The 14,985-nt window shown below is 37.8% G+C and overlaps 1 protein-coding gene across 6 annotated transcripts in view; it reads right to left on the bottom strand.

The window, feature by feature from the left end:
* UBE3A (ubiquitin protein ligase E3A) overlaps positions 1-11,862 on the bottom strand; it is a 91,811-nt gene extending 79,949 nt beyond the window's left edge. For 4 of the 6 annotated variants that reach the window (XM_047086536.1, XM_047086539.1, XM_047086537.1 and 1 more), the window contains exon 1: positions 11,287-11,860. The gene's annotated coding sequence lies outside the window, so the exon portion shown is untranslated. Of the gene's footprint in view, positions 1-11,286 lie in introns of all 6 variants that reach the window. The other 2 variants (XM_047086541.1, XM_047086542.1) reach the window with 2 other exon arrangements.
* Between the last annotated feature and the right edge of the window lie 3,123 nt (positions 11,863-14,985).

Genomic DNA, 14,985 nt, shown 5'->3' with positions numbered 1-14,985 from the left:
CTCAAAAATAATTGTATGCACCAATATTTAAGGGGGGGGATGGGAAAACCAACCAGGAAATACAAGTGGCTTTCTGGAAATACAGAAATGTTAGAATTCATGGTTTTATGATTTATGAAAATAACCTAACCCAATATTTGAAATTGATACTATGCTGCAAATCTAGATTGTACAGTTATATATAGGAGTAGGTAGGAGAACTCTGGAATCACAATTACTGTGTATTGGAAAAGAACTGAACTCTCTAATGGCATTTAGCCTTCCCCTCCCTCTGGGTTCTGTGAACAGTTCATAAATTAAATAAGTTATGCTTATTTACCTACCTGAATAACTACAAAATGTACATTCCTGATTGGCCAATTTTCCCCCTAATAAGGTACCTTTACTTAAGTGTTTTGTTACATGGGTTAAGAGTAGATCAAGTGTCATCTATGGAAATCTTTTAGAAATTCTAAATTACCAGATTTATCTCAATTTCCTGGCTTTAAATATAAATCACATATTCTGGTCAAGAATTCTATGATCTGAAAATAGAAGCAAATGTGACACATAGTCCGAATGACAGTATTGTGAAATTTTCCTCCAGGTTCTTTCTGCACTATAGTTCATTTGAGTTCAATCTTATATAGTGTCTAACCTAAAATTAAACCTAGAATTATGCTTTCAGCCTATTTTATGCACACACACCAAAAAATGACATACAGTACAAGATACTGAAATAACTAAAGGTAGGTGGGTTTTCCTTGAAATAATCATGAACATATACTTTCACATTTATTATTTCCTTTGCATATCAAATGTAGCACCTAAACTCAAGTATCTGGCATGCTGGGGAGCTTAGTCGGTTAAGCATGCGACAGGATTTCAGCTCAAATCACAGTTCATGAGATGGAGCTCCCCTGTTGGGCTCCGTGCTGACAGTGCAGACCCTGCTTGGGATTCTCTCTCTCCCCTCCCCTGCTTGCAGGAGCTCCCTCTCTCTCTCAAAATAAATACAATAAACTTAAAAAAAATAAACTCATAAAATCTGATTCAAGGATAACAAAAGACCACTGGCTTCTAATTTAACTTCAAAGTGCTTTTAAGAATGCTTACTACATATAATTTTAATTACATCTGCATCTGTTAAAAAAATTGAAAATTGCTCTAAAGACTATACTTGAAGGATATAAAACGTAAAAGTTGAAGATGTTTAATTTTCTATTAATATCTAGTAAAATACCTCAAAGTGGCCTAATTATATTCTTTTGAGCAGTTACCAACTGGAGTAGTATTTTTAGATCAATTAGTACATGAACCTTCATTCATTCACCCAGCACAAATGCCTGAAAGTACACAATAAAAAAAAAGGGGGGGTGGGGAGGACATCAGGATGGCTTAGTTGGTGGAGTATGAGACTCTTTACTCCAGGGTTGTAAATTTGAGCCCCAAGTTGGGTGTAGAGATTACTTAAAAAAAAAAAATAAGATCTTTAAATAAGTAAAATTAAATAAAACAAAACAAAACAAAACAAAACAAAATAAAATAAAGAACCATTTACTTTTATCATGGAGTCATCAAGTCAGGAGTAAAGAACTTATTTAATTGCAATTTGAGATTATGTACTTGCTCAGGAAAAGCAGGATTCAAAAACAGCACAATACAAGGAAACACTAAAACCAATGAGTGCAAGGAGATTCTCAGGGAAGGCTTCCCAGAGTAATATTTAGGAATATTTAGCAATATTCCCTGAGACCTAAAGAACAGGTGAAATTTGTTGTCTGTATTCCAGGAAAATTGAAATGCACTGGCAAAGACTTTGACACTAGAAAGAGGTTAGACAGCTCAAAAAACTGCAAAGGTCAGTACTGTTAGATGGCTCTGAACAATGGGGACTGAGGAGAAAGATACAGCTGTGGAGGAGAAAGAATCTAGATTATGTGAGACTTCCTAGACTAATAAAGGATTCTGAATTTATTCTAAAAGCAACGGAAAGCCAAAGCATAATTTTAAATAGAAAATAACAAGGTTAAGACTTATTTTTAAACAATCACTTGAAAAGACAGAATTGTTATTTGTTCACAATAATCCAAAAGAATTACAAACAATTAGAAATGATGGAGTTCATCCAAGTTGATGGTTACAAAATCAATACCAGCAATAATCAAATGAAATAAAAAGGATGCTATTTATATTGCAAAAAAAAATTAATCATATACCAGGAATAAATTTAATAAAGCATGTGTAAAAGGCCTTTATGAAGAAAACTGCAAAATACAGAAGAATCAAGTAAATAGCAAGATAAACCATGTATAGTCAATGCAGTTCTAAATAATATCCCCAAAGGAATTTGATAAAATAGTTTTAAGTTATGAAAGAATGAAAGTCTAAGGGTCAAGATAGTTCTGAAAATTAATAAAGGGGAGGCCTGGAATCCCAGATTTCAAAGCTTAATATAGAACTATGTGAAATAAAAAAATGTAGTACTGGTGTTTAAAAAAGATTAAGACAAAAAATTAAATTAAAAAAAAAAAACAAACTAAAATCAAACGCAAGCATATGACAGATGACAGTAGAAAAATAATGGAGAATCAATACTTAATGTTGGAACAATTAACTTATGTGAAAAAAAAATTTGATTCCTAACTCCCTCCCACATGGGACCTAAATGCAAAAAAATCAAACAATATAAACCTCTCAACTATTAGCAGACAACGTAAAAGATGGTTTCTGGAACAAAAAATACAAATCATAAAGGAAAAGGATCATGATTTTAACATCCAAAGTTGAGATTCTATATCACACAAGACACTATCACAACGGGCAACAAGTAATTTTATTCTTATTCTGTTATCTTTCACCACTGCACTGTAAAGTAAGAAGGTTGAATGAGATGATTATCAAGGTCCTTTACATAACATAAATGCTGTTATGATGTCTCACTCTTTTTAAAACATTTAATTCATAAAATATTTAAAACATAGCCAAAATAATAAACTTCATAGCCATTTACCAACCATCCAGAGTTAATAATCAAGAAAATGCAAATTAAAATGAAGTATCATTTCGTATCCATCAAATTTGCTAAAATTTTAAAATGTGACAATCCCAAGTATGGGCTAGGATGCTGGAAAATGAATTGCACATATGCTGCTGGTAAAGTATACATTGCATAATGATTTTAAAGAAGAATTAGTAATATCTAGTAAAATTAAAGTTATTCACAACCTATTCCAGGCAATTTCACTTTAATGAATCTTCCCAAACACCTACACCAAAAAAAAAAAAAAAAAAGTATAACAATCACTCCAGCATTATTAATAACAGAAAAGAAAATAACTCAAAATACCCATCAACAGTGAAATACATACATTTTATATATCTATACAATGGAGTACCATTACAGCAAATTGAATATATTAGACTTATATGCACTAACATACAGATCTCAAAAAATGCTAAGTATTTTTTTAAAAGGAAGCTGATGAAAGATTATGTTCAATACAGTACCATTTTGTAAAAATTTTAAACATAGAACACTGTGTATATCACTTATGGATACATGTACATGGATACAGTAGAAGTATATACAAGAATATGAAGTATACTCAAGAACCTCAGGATAGTTATTACCTTAAGTAGAGAGAGGGTAATAGAACTGGGAAAGATTGGGAGGATGTTGCTATAAGTGCATACATAAGACTGCATTTACTTCCCAAAGAATCAAAAGTGGCCGAATTTATAATTCTGGATAGTGTTTGAATGAGTATTTGCTATATTATTTACTGTAAGTTTTAAATACTTTGTAAACAATGTAACCTAACCTACTTACTTTATACAAGGAAAGATATCAGAATATAAAATAAATACTACTGTAGTCACAGCAATTTTAAACATGTCTAAAATAGCACTTTGGGGAATTAAATCTTGATCACTTAAGAGAAAGAAACTTGTAGGCTACAGTGCAGCCTTAATTTCTCAACATCTGATGTCAGCTAGAAATCTCGAGAACACAAACACACCCCTCCTAGGAAACCCTGTCAAGTACAGCACAGGTATCAGCAGTAAAGTGGGACTGCAGTATAGGCAGGTCTTTAGTCTACTGTCCAGACTGACCCCTAGTCCTATCATTACTTAAAATTATTTAAAGTTCTGAAGCCTAGAGGATTTTGCTCCTGATTAAACTTAGTTCATCAGCCCACAGCAGATATCCAAAAGTAGTTCTAAACTAAAAAGAAAGCAGTTCACTCATTAAGCACTTACAAATACATAAAACTGCACGTGAAAAAAATGTTTATTGTTCTCACAGAATCTTCAATCCAGGAGCAAAGAAATGATTTAATTTCCATTGAGATAAGTGACTTACCTATTCTCCTGTTGAGACCCATCTATTTTTAAGTTCACCCCTCCTTGCCTTTCATCTAGCCCAAAAGATGGAAGAGGAATTTTAGGGTGAGTAAACGGACTCCCTACTGAGATAAATGAGACCACAGGACCTTACTTTTTCATTTTGAAGATAATCTGAAATATAATACACTGGGCAATCATGGAATTAAAAGAATATACAATAATACCTGAAATGCAGAAATCTAGTTTTATGTGTATGCAAGACTAAAGTTAGCTCTTTTTTTTTTTTTAACATATTCTACTTAAGAGGTCTCATTTCAACACTAGAGTCAACTTTTAAGCACTTCCATCCTGTCAAGCACAGTACATCCCTACCTTCGCTGCCAAACTTTAATCCATTTAATTTTCTATTTTCCTTTCCTGCTCTTTAAACATGTTGAATGTGTCCTAGTCCATTTTGGGCAGCTAAAACAAGATACCACAGACTGGGTGGCTTGTAAACAGAAATTTCTCACATTTCTGGAGTCTAAGAAGCCCAATATCAGGGTGCTGGCAGATTTGATGTCTGGGAAGAACTAGATTCCTGATTCACAGACAGCTGTCTTCTAGCTGGGTCCTCCTATGGAAGAAAAGGCAAGGGAATTCCTTGAAATCTTTTATAAGGCACCCCATTAGTGAGGGCTCTACTCTAATGATCTAATCACCTCCAGAAGGCGTCAGATCCTAATACCATTACACTGGGTGTTACAATTCCAACACATAAATTTTGGGAGGACGTAAACATTTAGTCTATAGCAGTATGTCACAAACATAACAAAATGTGTAAAATATTGAATATAAATGAAGCAGCTTAAGTAGCTACGGAAAGAAACTTTTCATTTTTTGTAAGAAACTCTAAATTTAGAACATCTTGAACAGCATAGTTTCTATAACCAATATTCAATATGATGCATTGTCAGCTCACTTCAGAAAACTAGAAGAGAAATGTTACCTAATTACTCTTTGTGTTAAATGGGATTTATCACATAAAACAGGTGCTCAAAAGACATGTATTTTTTTTAATTCCTAAAACAAAAACGTTAAATATTTAGCAAAGGTAAATATTTAATATCCTTATTTACAGCACACTATAAGGTTATCAATATTGGCACATATACACACAAAGAGTCACAATAAATAGAACCCCTAAGAAAAAAATACTGAAGTAATTATTAAGCTGAAAATACCCATATGTCTCCCTATGACCCATTAGCTTTATGTAATAAAAACTGCTGGGCATTTCATCCTTTCTCTTTCAAAGAATGGGATTATGCTTTACATCTGATAAAAAAATTTGTTAGCAGTATGAAGAAATTCCTGTAGTGGTATCGGCAGTGCTAGAAGTATCATCTGAGAAGAAAAAAAAGAACACCAGTTTTAAAGATGAAGCAAGGAAGTGACAAAATGTGACATTTGTTCAGTCTGAATGGTACATACATGATTGTTACATTATTCTCTATACTGTCTGTATATTGAATGGGGGGGGTCAGAATTTGTTCTGAATCACAAAGAATATAAAAGTAAATGGGTTAGGATAGTGGTTACAGTCCACAAAAGAAATGCTAAGACTACCTTCTCACATTCAAGAGTAGAACTCTATTAGAAGCTTGAAATGGATAAGGTATCCCTTTTGATACAAGGAGGCAGAAGTCATCACATTAAGAACTAACAAAGAGCTATAAGCCTGCATACCACAAAGAAACAGGTCAAAAATTTCTTCATGTTTTATTTTCAATATAAAAGGATCTGTGCTTGACTAACCTCAACTGACCTCAGAAGGGTACTGTACGCAACACACTGAACTGTTAAGAGTTACCACATTAAGCTCCATTCTGCCCAGCCAAGAGTTTCATTTAAAGAACATTTTACCCTACTTGTATAGTAAGTGTTCAGGGTTCATATGCTACCTTCATGCTTTTAATTATAGCATAGATGCTGACTTTAATAAAGTCTTACATAGGATTCTTTTCCATGATCCACATGTGATGCCTTATAGATTCCACAGACTTCCTAGGATTGAACTTCTTGCATAATCTTATCCAATAAGAATCTATGTCTCCAAAATTTTTCCTTTGAGGTCAACCTTATGATTCACTTGCCATTTATCAAATTAACAGGAGAGGTCAAAAGTAAAGCAAATTACAGAAGGTGTTGGACTATGGATTAATAATACTGAATACATCACTAATTATTAAGATTTATTGCTTATTTTAAATGTAGTTGACAAATTTAAAATAAATTCAGACACTAAACATTTTCCAAAATAATACTTCTATGAAAAGATTAAAAATGTTAATAGAGAAAAGCATGGAAATATACCAAGGTTCCAATCACCTATTTAATACTAACCAACTTGTTTTTTAGGGCAAGTCACTAAATCATACAAGGTCACTTTATTATTCCACTTTTTTGAGAATGATCACATCTGAAAAGCAATCCTTTGAAACAGACAAAGCAAGTATCACCTTCACTTGAAAGAAGTTAACAGAACAAAGGCTTTAAGAGATAAATGACCTGCTCATGACTAGAAGCTAGATGGGAAGAATGAACCCATGATCTTCTGACACCAAAGTTAGTGCTTCTTCCTCCACATCAGTGATTCTTGGTGGCTTTTGTTCACTGAACCTGCTGAGACTCTGAAACACTTAAAATTTTATATATAATTTTAGGGAGTTCACAGTCATGAAGCTTAGAATCAAACAGTTAACAACTATCAGCTAAATCTATATGCAAACAGCAATATTCCAAAAAAAAGTACTAGCTTTATTTCATTCTCAGATTGGCCTTAAACTTAATAATCTTTATCCACAATGATATTTACTTGCTAAAGATAATTTAGATCAAAGCACACTATACGTAACATTTCTCAGGTTAAATGAAAATGAAAGTTGGCAGAGACTAATTATGTACTGTTATTTCATTAAAAAAATTACACAGTATCTTTAAGTGTTTTAAACATAGAATATGTTTATAGATTAATACTATTTCTATTTAGGGGCACCTGGGTGGCTCCGTCGGTTGGGCATCTGACTTTGGCTCAGGTCATGATCTTGCAGTTGGTGGGTCCAAGCCCTGCGTCAGGCTCTGTGCTGACAGCTCAGAGCATGAAGCTTCCTTCAAATTCTGTGTCTCCTCCTCTCTCTGCCCCTCCCATGCTCATGCTCTGTCTCGCTCTGTCTCTTGATAATAAATAAATGTAAAAAAAAAAAAAATACTATTTCTATTTACTGTAATTTTACTTGACTTCCTTTCTAAGAAGTTCCATTTCCTGCACTGTTATGGTCAGAAAAGGCCCATTGATGGCATCTTGTGAAGTCATCCTTCTAATAATAGTGTAGAAAACACTCAAACAGAAGGTAAGTGTGTAATCACAAACTACTCCTCCCAAGAGGTAGGAGCAAACATGTGCCATAGGGTACAAAGAGTCCTGAACAAAGAGTCCATATTCTCAGACTGTGGTTCTGGCTCTGCCACCTAGGTGACTTTAAGAAAATCTGTTTAAAGCTTTGCACTTCAATTTCTTCATGTGTAAAATTAATGGAGTAACTAAAACTAACTTCGAGAATAGTCCTACTCAGGTTTAAACCTTGTATAAATCTAGAAGACAGAAGGATAATCACCCCAGAAAAATATCAAAGTATTCATAGGAAACTGCCAATTTTTCTTTTTTTTTTATATATACCCATTCACACAAACAAACACACTATGTGCCAGATCTTGGGTGATGGAGAGGGACCAAGATATAAAGATATGAAATATCTCACATATGCCAAATAGTGGTAGAAAGGGGTAAAAATAATAATCTTTAGAATAGCAGCTGCGGGTGGAAAGTGTTGAGCCCAACAGAACTGTCCTAAGATTAGAAAAGCACAGAAGAATGAGGCTCTGTTACATGATAGGGTTTCACAAAAAATGGGATTAATATGGACAGAGTAACTAGACTATAAGCTTCCGAAAGACAGAGACATGATTTTTGTCTTTGTATCCCTTACACCTAACCAAGCTCATAGTAGGTACTCAATAAATGTTAGCTGACTATTTACTACTTCATTAACTAATTCATCCACACTCAAGTATGGATAGTAAACTTTCTGGTAAACACTAGTAGGAGTCCTTGCCCTTAAAGAGTGAGTTCACAGGTAGTGAGAATGAAAACATGTAAAGGATAACATGCTAGAGTTCCCTGTATTTAAGGTGCTTTGAGACCAATCAGAAAAACTGGGTAGAAAGACTTCAAATGATAATACTTATTAAGGGCCTATGTGTTAGGCATTTTACAAACTTTAATCCTCATTAACAACTCTGAGTTAGTTTCACCATCCCATTTTACAGATGACAAAACTGCAGCTCACCAAGACGAAGTTAACTTGCCAAGATAAGACAACTAGGGGGAGCCCTGAATTAAAAATGGGATCTAGTTCCAAAGCTGTTTTCACTGTACATACTGTAATGTCTTTGAATATATTTTATCTTTACATTTCCACTGGGGGTGGGGGGGTAGGGGGCTGAGGAAGCAGGAACTGTCAAAATCTGCCAAAACTCTGTTATCCTGAATTAACCATAAAAAGAGAAAATTTGTCTTCATTCATAAAAATGAGAAAACTAATTTTTATACAGCTGCATGTGTACTTAATATAAATTGTCTCTATATTCTGACCAATACAAGTTTAGGTCTCAACAAAAATATGCAACATGACTGAAGAACATAACCAATAATCATTTCAGAAAATAAGCATTTGTGAATATCATTTCAAGTGCTTGGGTTGAAAAATTTAGGTATGATTCATAGTTTTGGATTATTCCAATGACTGCTTATTCGAAACAGCAAATTATTTCAGATTTGTGGGGGAGAGGTTTGGAGGTGAGAGAGAAGGGATAATTTTAAAAATGACCTAAAGTTTAAGAAATACAAATGATTAAATGTTAAATGTCAAAGACTCTGTAAGTAACCAATTAATCTTGTTAAATGACCTGGACAAGTGGGATGAGAATGTCTTCCTCTCAATTCTAATTAAGTATACTTAAAAAAGTAAGTCATGAAAAAGATGTACAATTTAGGAGACATAAAACAAAAACAGCTTACAAAACCTCTGAAAAGGAAATCAAAACATTGTAATTTTTTTTTTCAACGTTTATTTATTTTTTGGGACAGAGAGAGACAGAGCATGAACGGGAGAGGGGCAGAGAGAGAGGGAGACACAGAATCGGAAACAGGCTCCAGGCTCTGAGCCATCAGCCCAGAGCCTGACGCGGGGCTCGAACTCCCGGACCGTGAGATCGTGACCTGGTTGAAGTCGGACGCTTAACCGACTGCGCCACCCAGGCGCCCCAAAACATTGTAATTTTATCTCTCTGTAAAGTTAAACTCCTCAGGAACTAGGCAATGTCTAGACAATTGTGTACACAACACTTAGCACATTAATGCTAGTTAATAAATATTGACACAATAAGGCTTTCTTAGTTTCCAATTCTAATTTTGTAAATATAGGGTCATTATTTCTTGGATTTATTTTTTACTTTTGCGATCATGATTACTAGTTTCTTTAAAGGGCTTCTGGGTCATTCTTTAGTTTTATCAGCACCATCACTAATACTGTATTCATTTCATTAAAAATGTGATAAATAGCTCAGATTTACAAGCAAGATCTAATTCCAAAATTACTTCAACTATACACACTGTGACAAAATTTTATTTTTATCTTCCTAAATTCTAAACTTTTTTACATGATTTACACAATAATACTCCAAGTAAGAATACTTACTAGTCAGAGATATGAAATACACTTCTCATTCCTCTTGTCATTCACTTAAGATTTACTGGGTATCTACAATGACTTTGACAGGTAATTTTTTTGACTGCTGTACTTAGAAACTTTAGGTCACTTCCATTTCAGGTCCCCAGAATATTCTGGAATAAATTTCCTGCTTCTTTCAATATTGCAAGCAGTGGAATACTCCAAAATTATAGGTCATATCCATATTCTCTCATGGTTTATGGAGAGTAACTCTGGACTGTAAATCCCATATTGCCATTCGTCTACATTTTCAACAGCACCTTAGCCACTTAATAAATATAATGCCAAACAGATTTAGTAATGCTTCTATTTTAATATGCCCATAGGACGTTTTAAAAAAAAATCAGAAACTAAATTATCTTTGAAGAATAAACTCAACGAGTGTCTATGTTAAAATTATTTCTAACAATTTTACGGACTAAAGCATTTGCCACATTCAATTCTGACTTTACCAACAAAACCTCAACGCCATGACGAAAAGTCCTTTTCATTTTCTCAACTGAAAAGGGAAAACAAAAAATGCCAACTGTTTGCAGGGCTCCATTTAACAGAATCTCTGGCAAACCCGGTAGAGCTCATACTTAATTTGAAAAACCCAATAACCTGTGAACACAATCCTTGGGCTTGATTTCCCTCTTCATTCCCCCTCTCCGCCAGTCCACCCCCAAAATCCCGACCCACCAAAGCACACGTCTAAACATTTTTCACTACCGGGGCAAAAACCTCGAAAACAGAGGCTTCCTCCCCTTTGGAAGAAAAAGGCCAGGCCTATTCAGCCTGGGGCCCGGGCCTGCTCCTTAAGCTCCGCTCCAAGGAGGGCCAACTCTCGACTCCCTGCACGGCCCGCCTCGGGCCCGCTCGCGTCCCCTAAGGCGACAAAACCCTCCCTCAGGCCCTCAGCCAGGACTGACAGTTACGGGAGCAGCAGCGGCTGCTACCTATCAGAGGCCTACTTCTGGCACCGACCCCTCCAAACCACGCGCCCCCAAACACCTGCCGCGGCGCGGTTTAGGGGCGTCCTTACGTTTGCCGAAGCCAGCCCCGCAGGGTGGCTTGGACTACAGAGAAAACGAAGGGAAACGTGACCGGCCTCCCCGGCCCAGGCCCCGTCCTCGGCCACACTGACCTGTTGTCGCCCCCGCGCCTGGGCTGTGGCCCTCGCAGAAGCGGCCGCCTCACTAGTCGTCGTCGCCCTCGCTCGCCGCCTCCGCCCGCCGCCGCCTCGTTCCCTTTCGCTGCCGCCACCGCCGGGGCTCATGCGGGACCCGCGCTTCCTTCTCCGGAGACTAAGGCCGGGAAAGGGGGCACCGGGGCCGCATAAAACCCCGCGCTCGTCGCCAGCCGCCGCTCCGCCGCTGCCTGTCCCCACTAGAGAGCTGCGGGGCCCGCCGACCCGGGGCTAGACTGTAAGCTGCTCCGAGCGCGACCCCAAGGAGGAGCCGAGGGAGGCGCCGCTCCCCGAGGCCGTAATCGCTAGGTCCGCACAGATGAAGCTCAAGTCGGAGGCAGGAGCGAAAGGCGAGTGCCTGGGCCGGCAGATGGCTAAGTGGTAGCGAGGTGTGCAAGCGAGAGGAAGGCGATGTGTCGAGGTTCTGGCGAAGGGGATTCAGGCTCTGTCGTCTCCTGCAGTCACCCCGAACCCAGCGCCACCATCTTGGGAAAAACGCGGATCTCGCCGCCGCAGCGCAAGCCGGGAGGACTGGCTGGGCGGGCCGAGTATCCCAGCAGGCAGCGCGCTCCGCCCGGTCGGGCGAGGGCTCCGGGCCGGGACGCAGGAACGCGGGGCGGGGCTGGGGGGAGCGCAGGAGGACGCAGCGTTGTGCCCTGCCCCCCTTGCTGGCTCCGCCCTCTTCCTGCTTGCCGTCGTCGCCGGCGCAGGGGCTGTTGGGAAGGGGAAGTTGCTCCCGGCTCCCTGGAGTCCTACTAGGGTCGGTCGCCATCTTAGGACGGGGTGGAGAGGGCAATGTTTCCTTTGAGCCACCGCTGTTTGTGGCCCCACGAAAGAAGGGGGTACACGCCGGAAGGCCCCTGTCTACCCAGGCGTGTTGGAGAGCCCCCTGGTCAACCCAAGTCCAGAAACGTGCTAGGACTTGGACGCTTTTGCTTTTGGTGGGGAACAAATCGGCTCTGAAAATCCGCCGAAGGGTGGGTGGAGGGGGCCTTTGATAGCTCCCAGCCCCTCTGCAGGGCTGAAGCCGCCGGATCCCAGGCCTTCGACCCCGACCCCTTTCTGTCCAGAGCTGCCTCTAAATACTGACGAGGTAGCCCGAAAGTGTGAGCCAGCTTTCAGGGATCCAAGGTCATCTGCTTAGGTCTCTCGGCAACACTTTGTCACTAGTTTGCTAGAATCTGAAAGCCAGTCTCGCAGTTTTGATGCTTGGTAGGTTATTGATAAAATGAATGTGGCGTCTTGGTAGACATCAGCTGGATGGATGCTAATTTGGCCCATATGACAACACATTTAAACCCGTGCGTCATTTTTAGTACCAAGGTCACCATTTTATTTAAAAGGGATTTTTTGTGGCTCTGCGACACTTAAACTAGCAAAGCTATAATGGAATCACTAGCAATTCAGTCTTAACGGCTTGCAACTTTGCTAAGCCCATAGAATACTATATGAGATCCCATTCATCTAGTATTCAAAGGATTTTTTTAAATCAACAATCTTACATAGCACTGTATTTAGCTGTCATTCTTAGAACATTTTTTCTATACAGTAACATATATATAGTTATATATAGAGATATACTGCTTTCCAACTATAAACAACTTAAACAACTATAAAAAGTCAGCTACTGGAATTTAAATTTTCCCAGGACAATTAATGATAAATGACAGTATTAAATCATGTCCAACTTTAACTCAGTTCCTCATTCTTTTTTTTCATTTTCCTCCATTACAGGTCTTAATTTGGAAACAATTTGCAGTTATATTTTATAGAAGAGGGAAATTAAAGTCAGTCTTTTAAGGATTCTTTGCATATTATCAAAATAGGCAAATGAGAATGAAAATCTTTTAAGAATTTTGTTAGAATTATCAAAGCAAAATGTTACTGCAGTGTCTAGTATGTGAAGATACTTGTAACTATTCTACTTAAGTATAAATTGAATAAATGAAATGTAGTTTTGTATAACCTGATGCATCAAAATGGGGCAGAAATTCCTGAATATCAAAAAAATTAAAGACTGACGAGAAATAATTCTGTTCTTAGTTAAATGTCGCACTGACTATCCTGTTCTTTACCAAAATCAAGGAGGATCCCAGATCCTTTGAATATGCAGAAATTACACATAGACCTTTTAATTCATTGATAGGTATTTGTTAGTGTCAGACCTGGTTCAAGAACCCACTCTCTTTGTCTTATCCATTTAAAATGTTGTGATGTTTGCTGATAAAAATTACTAGCACTTTGGCATATGGTAAGTGCTCAGTAAATGTTAGGGCTTAGCAGTAGTAGTAGTATCAATACTATTGTGTAACATTATACACTTCATGAACTCCTTCACACCTCCACACTTATTTCTACAGATCTACCTGAATTTCCACTCCCCCGATCTCGTGTCTTAAAGTATGAGCCTTTTTTTTTTTTTTTTTTGCCAGTGCGTGAGGGGGTAGAAATCTCAAGACCTTAGTCCCTTGGTTGTTTCCTTTCTTGTTCATGAATTCTCCTAACTTTGTCCCTTCTATTTAGAAGAGCTATCTATACTTGGGTTGTCATTTCTTTCTAAGTCCCTCTTCAACTACTGAAATTTAGCATTTGCTCCCATTTTAATATACTGCTTGTGTTAATGTCAGTAATAGCACAGTGGCCAAATCTAAAAGTTGCTTCTCAATTTTCATGGTGTATGACCTCTTTGTAGGCTTCCATGCTGCTGCTAACCACTGCCTGCTGGAAACTGCTTCCTAGGTTCCATCACCCTCCATTCTCCCTTCCTTGTCATGGGCCCTCTTCTTCAAGTTGTCTTTGCATAATGTTCTTCATTGTTGGTTCTCTTTGCCTGCTGTATTATACAGTCTCTGACATTACCATATACATATACTCTCCCTCTATCACTTATTTCAGTCAGAGAACAAGTCTGAATCTTGAACACTGATCTCTCTCAGAAACCAGTTATATTCAGCCCCTTATTGGAAATGTGTATTGGATGTTCTGTTGCACCTTAAAACTCAACATGTATAAAATTAAACTGCTAATTTCCATTTTACACCATTAACTGAGATGGGAATAATTTTGGAGAAGAGCAGGTTTTGGGAAGAACTAGCAGGAATTGGGTTTGGGGAGTGTTAAATTTGAAATACCTATATCTCTGTAGTGGATATCCGTAGTAGAGATTGACTGCTAGTTGACTCCTAATATGCCTTCTCCTCTTCATCCATGGTAATAGAATTATCTAGCCAGACACATGGTTGCCTATAATAAACTCTGTATCCATGTCAGTAGGCTCTGGCCAGTGGGATTGAGAAACTTCCAGATGATATTCTAAAATAATGGGATGCCTCTTTCCCTTTATCCGTTTCTGGTGATGGAAATGTAGTAGACGTTGTGAGCTATTTTGGAAGGACAATTGGGTGGGTCCCTGAAGACTTCATGAGTCAGAGCCTATGTACCAGCTTGAACTTTAGTGTGAGACCGATAACTTCTATAATTTGCCATGGTTTTTCTACATCACTTTTACTGAAGCTGACCTTGTATCATAATATCCAAATGAAGAAATCAAGGAGGCAGTTGGATGTGGGTGTCTGGAGTTAAGGGAGAATGAAAGCAACTTATTCTACATTCCCTGGCTTGATGACTCTTCCATCTGTGGCATTCCTCAATCATAAT

Source organism: Lynx rufus, unplaced genomic scaffold, assembly GCF_022079265.1.
Source record: "Lynx rufus isolate CCGP_SWC_20201006 ecotype Redwood Valley unplaced genomic scaffold, mLynRuf1.p SCAF_21, whole genome shotgun sequence".
Lineage (NCBI taxonomy): Eukaryota > Metazoa > Chordata > Mammalia > Carnivora > Felidae > Lynx > Lynx rufus.
Note: the sequence above shows the minus strand (reverse complement) of the source record. Positions and strands in the feature narration are given on the sequence as shown.